The sequence below is a fragment of the Hyperoodon ampullatus genome (assembly GCF_949752795.1).
Source record: "Hyperoodon ampullatus genome assembly, chromosome: 7".
In the NCBI taxonomy this organism is placed as follows: domain Eukaryota; kingdom Metazoa; phylum Chordata; class Mammalia; order Artiodactyla; family Ziphiidae; genus Hyperoodon; species Hyperoodon ampullatus.
Window position 1 is genome coordinate 78,102,667 of NC_136920.1, and position 10,681 is coordinate 78,113,347.

At 36.6% G+C, this 10,681-nt stretch overlaps 1 protein-coding gene across 1 annotated transcript in view; it reads left to right on the forward strand.

Annotated features, from left to right (window-relative positions):
• Positions 1–10,681, forward strand: part of LOC307055622 (BCL-6 corepressor-like) — a 792,095-nt gene that overhangs the window by 364,988 nt on the left and 416,426 nt on the right.

Consider the following 10,681-nt stretch of genomic DNA (forward strand, 5'->3'; position numbering starts at 1 on the left):
AGCTCCGACGACAGAGGCCATAACTGTTGAGAGTTGCTTTTGGGGCAAATTAAACCAGTAAAATTTTAAACTCTTCCTCCATATTAAAGGGATTGAATAAATTGGCCACTTTGGTGCACCTGTGTCCTGCGAATTGTCCAGTTGGAGATGGAGGTTTAGAAAGTGAGTTTCAGTCTTGTTTAAGTCTCTTCCCATCAGACTGGTCTCGTGATTTCCTACACACCATGTTACTTCCTGTCTACCTTTCCTTGGTGGTGTTCATGCCTGGATTGTCTCCTGTACCTGCTCAAACCTTGGTCCATTCTCATTTGTACCATGGAAGTTTGTCATGCTGGATACTGTCAGAACTAATTTTACTTAAGTTTGCGTTAAGGTGCAAAGCACACGTTTTGTATATTTTCTGTTTTTTGTGTTTGTCTATATTTTATGGTTTCGCTTCAAGAAATATTATGGGACGGGAAATAGCAAGATGTAAAGAGCAAAAAAGTCATCATTCTCTTTAAATTGTTAGAACATCTATCTGCAATCATAATTATGATGCACTGTGGTATGTGTTAAAATAGTAAATACATGTAACGTCCCGTAGGAGCAGCAAACTCAGTGGTGTTGGTGAGGGTGTGTCATGGAAGTAATCACAAAGCAGGTGACTGTTGGTTGGGGTCCTGAAATATTAGTGTGCCTTCCCTGTGTCCAGTAGTGGTCTGGAGGGGTCAGGAAGCCTGCCTTTGAATTTGAGGGAACAGAGGGTTTGAGGTCCTCTCTCTTCTATTGCTCTAGTACACTGCATAGCAGCAGTATGCTGGGTTTATAGTTGACGTTTAACTCGCTGATTGATCATTAAGATTGGGATGTATCTTTGGAAATGAAAATAGGAAGAATCGTATGCTTTTTCTTTTTTTTCTTTTTTTCCCTATATCTGAAAAGGTATGTAGTACTTTGCTGAGTGGTTGGGAATAAAGTTTGCAGTATTCAGTGTATTCAGTTTTAGTATCTAAATAGAATTAAACTGTTGCTGTAAACTGGAATAGCACTTTGCTACTGACAAGTTTTAGAATGCATCTGTTCGTCAATTACCTGTTTGGGAAGATTGTAGTTAATGATTTTGAGAATGTGGCTATAAACCTCCAACTGACTCAAGAAAAGCAAATAAGTCAAGATTGACAAATGTATAGGCTCTTCATCTTATTGCGTGTGGGGTTTTTTTTTTTTCCTTTTAGTTATTTGTCAAGGTATAAAGAATTCTATCACACTTAAGACAAGTTAAGTAAACGTCACGGGGTGTATTCTGACATGGCATGGAGCACATCACATGGCCTAGATCTTAAAGGTGATTTTATGTTTAAACTTTCATGAAAACATATGTGATTGAAACACATTAATATATTGATACAGAAGGCAGTTAATTTTTGTCTTTTTTTTGTGTGTGTGTGGTACTGTTGTGGCCTCTCCCGTTGCGGAGCACAGGCTCTGGACGCGCAGGCTCAGCGGCCATGGCTCACGGGCCCAGCCGCTCCGCGGCATGTGGGATCTTCCCGGACCGGGGCACGAACCCATGTCCCCTGCATTGTCAGGCGGACTCTCAACCACTGCGCCACCAGGGAAGCCCTAATTTTTGTCTTTTGATACATGTGAGCGCAGCTTTCATTTTGCTGAAAGAATATGACCAGTTTTCAGTTTGGGATTCTACCATTTAGTAAAGATAGTCCACTTAATTTTAGAAATAAGAGATTTAATATATAATACCTAATAATACTTTTATGTATGTTTTTTTACTGAAAACTTTTATTGTAATACTGTGAAGAAACTATGCCATTCTAGTCTTCAAGACTTAAATGAATCAAGTGTTTATTAGCTGTTGTAGTTTTTAAACTAATAAAAGTCAGTACATCAGCAATTTGTAAATACAGTTTTTAAAATAATGCCTTAACAACTTTACAGTGGTTATAATGACTGTATTTAGGCCTAAAGTTAGTTAATAATTTGACATGAAGGCTTTTTAATAGTTTGATGGTGCAGATCAGGGATAGGTAAACTCTGGCTGGTGGGCCAGATCCAGCCTGTCGCCTGGCTTTGTAAAGGAAGTTTTTCTGGAACATAGTCACACCCATTGTTTACATGGTAGTTATGGCTCCTTTCACCCTACACCAGTGGGGCAGAGTAGTTGCAACAGGAACTGTATAGCCCACAAATCTGGAAATGTTTAAATTTAGATTTTAAAAAGTGAAAACTTCTTTGAGCCTATACAGGGCAAGTCCATTGACCCCTGAGGTAGAAAACAGTCAGGAACTTGGGTGCGGAAGCCAAATGGCCTAGGTTCAACTTCCCTTTCTCCCACTTCATAGCTAGTGACCATGGGCAAATCACTTAACCTCTATGCCTCATTATGAGGTTTAAATGCACTTATTTGTATAAATAGTGCCTGGCACATACTAAGCACTGTGTAAGTGATTGCTGTTGTTTCTGCTTGGAGCTTTAATAAGTTATTGTTAATAGAAAAATGACACTAATGATTTTCCTTTTAGAGTAACAAAGGTACTTTGAGTCTTTTACTTTTTCAGGAATGTAATAAGACTTTTTTCATTTACAGTCAGTGTTCCCTGTTACCAAAATTTACTTTATGAATATAAAGAATTGAATGTCTTCAAGACAGTACTTTTGCTTAAATGTCAAACCATTATTTTCCCAAGGCACATCAAACTGGCTCTGCAGAGTCCAGGCCTCTAAAGCTGGTGTGCACACCCTAGGTAGCATGTGAGAGACATTTTGTAAATATAGTCTTTTAAATAATGCTTGAGACTTCCCTGGCGGTCCAGCAGTTAACACTATGTGCTCCCAATGTAGGGGGCTTGGGTTCGATCCCTGCTCAAGGAACTAGATCCCACGTGCCTGCCATAACTAAGAGCCCACATGCCACAACTAAAAGATCCGGCATGCTGCAACTAAAGACCCGGCACAGCCAAACAAACAAACAAACAAACAAATAAATAAATGACTCTTTATAAAAAATAAGTAAAATAAACTAATGCCTTAGGAGTTAGGAAAAGAAAATATTAGAACATTTTTACCTTTGTATTATTTTAAAAAATCTGTGTAGTTTATCATGTACATAAATTATATGTATGGAACTTTGTGTATATAATTTGTTAATAAATAAGATGCATATTAAAAAGTTTTCTTATGGTTTGCCCAGTCAGGTGTTTGCAGGCCATTGGAGGACAGGATGATGAAATATAGGGCCTCAGCAAAGATAGAATTTAGAACCAATTCCCTGACTTAGAAGATAAGGAAAATAATTCATAGACTGTAATTGAGTTGTCTGACTTTACGTAAGTGTTCAGAAACAGGAAATCCAGTGGCTAGAATCTAATCACTGACCGAGCAGAATCTGGGTCACTGGACTCGTAAACCAGAAGTGACTTGAATTTCTCAGGTTGATGCTCCTGGCATATATGCTTGATCTGTGTGTGTGTGTAAATCTCTGACATAATAAGCCATACTCAGGCACACCCTGTTTCCTTATTCAAGCATCTTAATTTCATCCCATTAAATCTTTGAAGTATCAGACTACCAGAAGGCATGAAGAAACCTGGGCTGAGAGTCTTCATTCCAGGAGACGTGATCTTGACTGCATGGCTGGTTTGAGGCGCATCACTCTGAACTGCAACACGCTCATTGGTGACCTGGGTGCAAGTGCTTTGGCAGAATCTCTTAGTGAGGATTTATGGCTTAGAGGTAAATTCTAAAATTGAAAATATTGAATTTTTAATATGCTTAGCTTTTGGCATGATACTATTGTGATAGGATTTTTTAAAGCCTCATTTTACTGATAGCTTTTATTTTGCTTTTAAACTTTCTCTAAGAGTTGCATATATCCTTTATAGAAAATACAGAGTAACAAGAGAACAATTACCTATAATTTTAATACCTAGATATAATCACTGTTCATTTTGGTGTATATACTTTCAGTCTTTTTTTTTCTACAAATATATATGTACACTTAGGGATTACAAAAATAGAATTGTAGTATACTTGCTATTTCACATTCCTGCTTTTTTCACTTAATGATGTATCATGTAGTATTGCGTCGTATTGATGTCCCATAGTTTAATCAATTCGTTGCAATTCTATTTAGACAGTTTGCTTTTCCCTGTCAGAAACAATGTGAATACGTTGTATATACATCTCTGTGTCCATCGGGATTACTTCTGTAGAATAAGGTACTACAAGTGGAATGACTAAGTGTGACATATTTTTAAGACATTTGATACACATGGCCAAATTGCCACCCAGAAAGGCTATGCCAATTTGTAGTCCACCCCAACAGTAGACGTGAAGCCTGCCTCTCACAAACACTGGCCTGTAGCACTTGTAAAAAAATGTAAAACTACAAAAATGAGTACCTCTCCATTTTCTATGCAAGTGGGATTACTCCAAATTTTATAACTTTTTTCAATTAAGTTAGTATGAGCATTTTAGCAAGTCAGTAAATTTGCATCTCCTACATCATTTTTTGTGATTGTTCAGTATTCCATTATATGAATATGCCACAGTGCACATAGCTTATCCATTCTTGTATATAAGCTTTGTCCAGTTTTTCAGTTACAAATAGTACTCTGATATATATCCTTACCTATATCTCTGACTATTTCTTTTGGTTAAATTCTTAGAAAGAGAGTTGTTGGATCCAAAGGGTATAGACATTATTTAAAGGCTTTTCTTACAGAATCTTGGCTTGATCTGATAGGAGAATAACCACATTTTGTTTTATTTTGTATTCATTTGATTGACTGGTGCGGTTTACTGGCTGTTTGTATTAATTTGGCTATTTGGTTAATTATACCCTGTGTCCATTCTTCTGTAGTGAGAGTTTGTAAGGGTTGTATCATATCCTGTCAGATCCGTATGTCTGACTTGCTATTTCTGTGTGTCATGGGGGTGTTGAAAGACTCCAGTTATTTTAATGTGATGGTCCACACAACACTTAAACAAAAGACTCATGATAGTTTCCTTTCATGTAATATTTTTTAATACCTGTGCTTTAGTGATGATCCCTTTGGTTTAAGTGAGTAGGTTGTTCAGCCCCAGAACTACTAGAATTCATGATCCGTTTTTCTGGTTTTTGTCTGACCTTTTACTGCGAGGGTTCTTGACCATCATACTTTCATGATAGGTTTTTAGTATGTATTCTCTATTCACACATTGTTGAAAGTTTTTATTATTTGTATCCTCTTAGACTTGTCTTTTTTTCCTCTAAAACTAACAGTTATTACATTTCTTCTATTTTGTTTTCCCCTTTGAACTAGTTTCAAGTGTGATTTGGAGCTGAAGATCATGATCAAAAGAATGCAGTGCATTTCTGAGCTCCACCAGGTTTTGCTTGTGAGGTTTACATGCCCCTGCCACCCTTGCTAATTATGAACTGAGATTCATTTTGTGATGCTTTTTGCTCATAGGTAATATACAGTTATTCTCCAGTTCTGTAATTGTAAAATATGTTGTATGATTTATTGGTACTAAAGCCAGGGTTATCATTGCACATCCAAGAAGAGGTTTTTAAATTGGATTATGCATTATGTGTGTGCGTATATGTTTTTGTTTTTTTCCATACCCCAAATTACAAACCTGCCATGACTTGTCCTGTGCAGGACTCTTCCACACGTGAGAAAATGAGAGTTGTCTATATGTTAAATCTGTAGAGTTAGCAAGTGACCTTTTGTCTTTCATCGAAAGCACTTGACCTGCAGCAGTGCGGCCTCACCAGTGAAGGAGCAAAGGCTTTACTAAAGGCCCTTGAAACCAACAGAACTCTCCTCGTTCTGGATATAAGAAAAAATCTGCTTGTTGGTATGTGGTCACTTTTTTTAAATTGATAAACACATAGCAAAACAAAAAGAATTTGTTCAGGTATTGACAGTTTTTTAAAACTTAATGTGTTTAACTTTCCTCATCATATCCAGTTGGCCCTTGAACAACGTGGGGTTAGGGGTGTCGACCCCTACGCAGTTGAAGATCTGGGTATAAGTTTATAGTCAGTGGTTCCACATCTGTGGATTCAACCAACCTTGGATCATGTAGGACGATAGTACATATGTATTGAAAACTATGCGTGTGTCAGTGGACCCGCGAGGTTCAAACCCATGTTGTTCAAGCTTCAACTGTACTTTTCTAGTGTTGCACTTCCCTTATGTTTTTAGCAGCTAATGTACTAATTAAAGTGAATTATACTTGTAAATTTTTCTTATCTCTACTCTGAATAGAGGTGAACCTAGATACTAAGCCTGCTTCCACCAAGAGCATTATTTCTTTCCTGTGCAACCTCTGAATTCTTGCCAGGAGTACTTTATTCATTTGTCAGATTCACAAGTAATTTTGTAATCATCTTCTGTGTGCCAGATACGGGTTTAGGGACTAGGGATAAGGCAGTGAACCAGACAGACAAAAGTCTTGCCCTCATGGAGCTTACATTCTAGTGAAGGAGATCAGATAGAAATGAGTAAACAGATAAGTAATATAATTTTAGAGAGTAGGAAGTGCAAAACTATCTTAATGTAAGGAGAGTGAGGGAGAGCAGGTAGGACTCCATTGGATAGGTTTGTTAGGGGACAGCTTCAGTGGAGAAGTGGCATTTGAACGGAGACCTGAATGAAGAGAGGAGCAAGCCATGGAAGATGTGGAGTAAGCACATTCCAGGACAAGGAGGCAATGAGTATGTAGGCATGTAGGTGGGTGGAGTATTTAAGGAAAAGCAAGGAGGCCAATCTGGGCAGAGTACCGAGTGAAGAAGAGTGTGGTATGACATGAGGTCAAGGAGCTAGCCAGGGGTCTGCTCTTGTAAAGTCCTGAAGGCCAGAGTAAAGATGTGGATTATTCTAAATGAGTAGAGGGGTTCGAACTGGAACAAGGCATGATCCAAATCGTATCTGAATAAGGTGACCTGGTATAGAGAAGGGACTTGGGAGGATCAAGAAGAGGAACAGGGGGCTTCCCTGGTGGGGCAGTGGTTGAGAATCCGCCTGCCGATGCAGGGGACGCGGGTTCGTGCCCCGGTCCGGGAAGATCCCACATGCCGCGGAGCGACTGGGCCCGTGAGCCATGGCCGCTGAGCCTGCGCGTCCGGAGCCTGTGCTCCGCAACGGGAGAGGCCACAACAGTGAGAGGCCCGTGTACCGCAAAAAAAAAAAAAAAAGAAGAGGAACAGGGAGACCAGTTAGGAGGCTATCACAGTGCTCCAAATAAGAGATGTTTATGGCCTAGGTTAGGTTGGAAGTTTGCAGCAAGTGAAAAGTGGTTGAATTCAGGTTGTGTTTTGAGGGTGTAGCTATCAAGACCTGCAGATAGATGTGAGGTATGAAGGAAATAGTACCAAGGAGAGAAGTCATTGATGATTATGTGTGCAACTGGGTAGTATCACTTAGAAGAAGGGGGCTGATGGGAGGAGCAGCTTTTGAGGGAATATCAGGACTTGGTTTGTTATCTTGGATGCCCTGGTTTGATATCTTAGATGCTGTTTAGGTATCGAAGCGTCTGGACGGTGCTCAGACTGTACTTTGTATCCAAAGGTATCCAAAGCCACTTTAGATGCAAAAATGTTTAAAGTTGACCTTTGCTGCTGCCAATATAGTAGCCACTGTGGGCAGTCTGCAAGATGGCATCTTAGGTTTCTGAGGAAGAAATTAGAATACACAAAGGGGGAAATAAGTGTATAATTATATAATGTAGATTTCATATTTAAATGTATGGGAAAAGCAATAATTAGTTGGCTTTTGGTTTTAAATGGAAATAGCCACTCATTGGAAAATAATTACTCTAATTTCAATTCATTTTACTTTAGATCATTCTGTGATGAAAACAGTTACCAAAAAAGTTCTCCAGGTGGAAGGAGTGCCAAGTCAGAGGTATATAACATGTTTCAGTTCTCTCGGAAGAATTTCTCTTTAATGGCTTGGTTTTCTTTCTTTCTTAAAAGAAAATTATCAAGGTACTTTCTGCCATCTTAAAACTAAGATTTTAGTCAAATCAAATGGCTTTTCTGTTTTTGAAAATGTTGTGTGATGCTTTAATTTAGGTTCCCAAATATGCAGACTGAAAACCTTTTAACTTTTTATTTTCTGTAACATATTATCGTTAGCCACAAATAGTCTTTTTTTTTTTTGGTGATAAGAATGAATAGCAGGAGCAGCATTTGTGAAACCAAATCTAATATGAAACTGACTCTTTCTTGTGAGTAAATTTGAATTTTGAAACAGCAAAACAATAAGGTTTAATAAAAAGCAAAATAAATTTTTTATGTTTATGATCTGCCAATTTCCCAGAAAGAGTTTTGTGATGACTTTAGTTATATACCAGATACATTAAAATCACCAGTGGACAACACATCTTTTATTCAGGGGCCCTCTGAAAGTTTTAAAAATTTGTTGACTTCATATCATTGAACGGTCCACTTTAAAATGGTTAAAATTATAAATTTTCTGTTTTGTGTCATTTACCACAATTTTTAAAAAATGTGTTGTTTGAAGATTTTTGGGTTTTATAAAGGTATTGTATTAGCATAAAAATGAAAAATTTAAAAGACCACCTCTAATCCCATTATCCTATCAAGCAATATTTACATTTTAATTTTCTCTTCCTGCTGTCTATAAACATAATTCCACATAGCTTCGATATAATTTGCCATTCTTTTCATACTAAATTTAAATTCTGTGATTCATAGTTATACTTTTTAACATTGCATTCACAAGGTTTCATTGAGTAGGTCAATTTTTTAAATTGGTGAAAAATTGGAAATAACCTCAAATAAACTATTGTAAACATCTTCATAAATACAGCTTTTTTTTTTCTACTTAAAGTTGTATGTTTTTGATTCTCTATTCATCAACTTGCTTGGACAATAGTGTATTAAATAAGTTGTTAAGAGTGTTTATGAAGTCAAAAAAAAGCTTATGATCGTCTGCCAATTGTTATTTCCAGAGAGTGATATTTTAATAATCAAATAGTACATTCAAAGAAGTTAAGATTTGTGATATCACACTAATTAGATATTATTATTAAAAATTTATATCATATGTAAAGCATTTTTAAAATAGCTACATTGACTTTTGCTATGATATTAGAAATGGAAAGATATATAAATAAAACATGTATATGTAAAACATATTAGGAATTCTGTAAAATTAGTACAGAATAATAGGGCATCATGGAATGAGAACAGTTAAACATTTTTTTTTAGTTAGCATGATTAAACAAAGTGGAAATGTAACTGAAGTATACAAGCTCATTGAACTCTTTTAAGAGTAATTTTATTTCTTGGGCTTTTTTTTTGTATTTGCCTCAGTTATTTGGAGACATAGAGGTAAGCGAAATCAGTATCTGGTTATATACCTAGATCCAGGTGAGTATAGGGGTGAAATAATGGTGTGAATTGTGCCACATTTATATTGTACTTATGTATGCCTAATAAAAGATGGGAACTTTTATTAGAAATTTTTTAATCTCCTAACAAGAAAAGTGCAATTTAAAAAAATTTTAATACAAATGTATTTGCATTCGTTTCTGAAAGTAAAGGAAGGGTATACACATACAAACCATATGCATACAAACATTCTTTTGATGGCAATTAAGTTAAAAAACACAATAAAATAGCACAAAATGAACTGAGCTCCTATATATTTTTAAGAGGGATGTAAATCACAGAGGATCGTGTGGTGATTATCAATAAGCTACACTCTATGAAATATTTGTCCTGTATTACCGCATACACTCCATTTTACCCGGCATCCTAATGCTGCTAAAATATAGTAGAAAGCAGCAGCATAGCACAGGGAGATCAGCTTGGTGCTTTGCGATGACCTAGAGGGGTGGGATAGGGAGGGTGGGAGGGAGGCTCAAGAGGGTGGGATATGGGGACATGTGTATGCATGTGGCTGATTCGCTTTGTTGTGTAACAGAAACTAACACAGAATTGTGAAGCAATTATACTCCAATCAGGATCTATTAAAATAAATAAAATAACATAAAATATAGTAGCTTTGAAGGATAAGTATAACCATTTTAACCTATGATGTTTGTTTTCAGTAAATTCAAATTAAATATTTAAATGTGAATTTTAATATATGGCTTGTTCTAAGTAAAATATTAACACGTAGGTCTAGTTTCTGCAACCAAGTGTTTCATATAAAGATACTTGCCTCTTTACTACTGAAATATAGTGTGAGTCTCCACATTTCACTCTTTCATCCAGTGGGTTTCGTTTGTTTTTTTGTGTGTTTTCTATATGAAATCAAAGGAGCAGTGAAGGTTGACAGGCTTATAGGAGGGTGAAATTGACCCACCTACCCCCCAGCAACTTGCAGCCTTAGAACTTGTATTGTTTTTACATAGAAAAATTCATCTTCAATTTAACTTTTGGTCTACTTCTGAAGATTCTGTCTGGCAGAAGTCATGGGTGTATCTGTGTTTCTGTGTCCTTGAGATTCTGAAATGCCAAAGGTGTTCTAAGATTCAGGAAACTTGAGTGTTTCTGCATGATACATAAAATGTATCATACTTTGGGATTTTTTTTTAAACTTTATTTTTGCATTTCTGCACATCTCAATACTTTTGTTTTAGTTAAAATAACTTGTTACCGTAGAGAACTTATATTTTTTAAAAATGCTGGCTTATGTAAAACCTTTGTACAAAACCG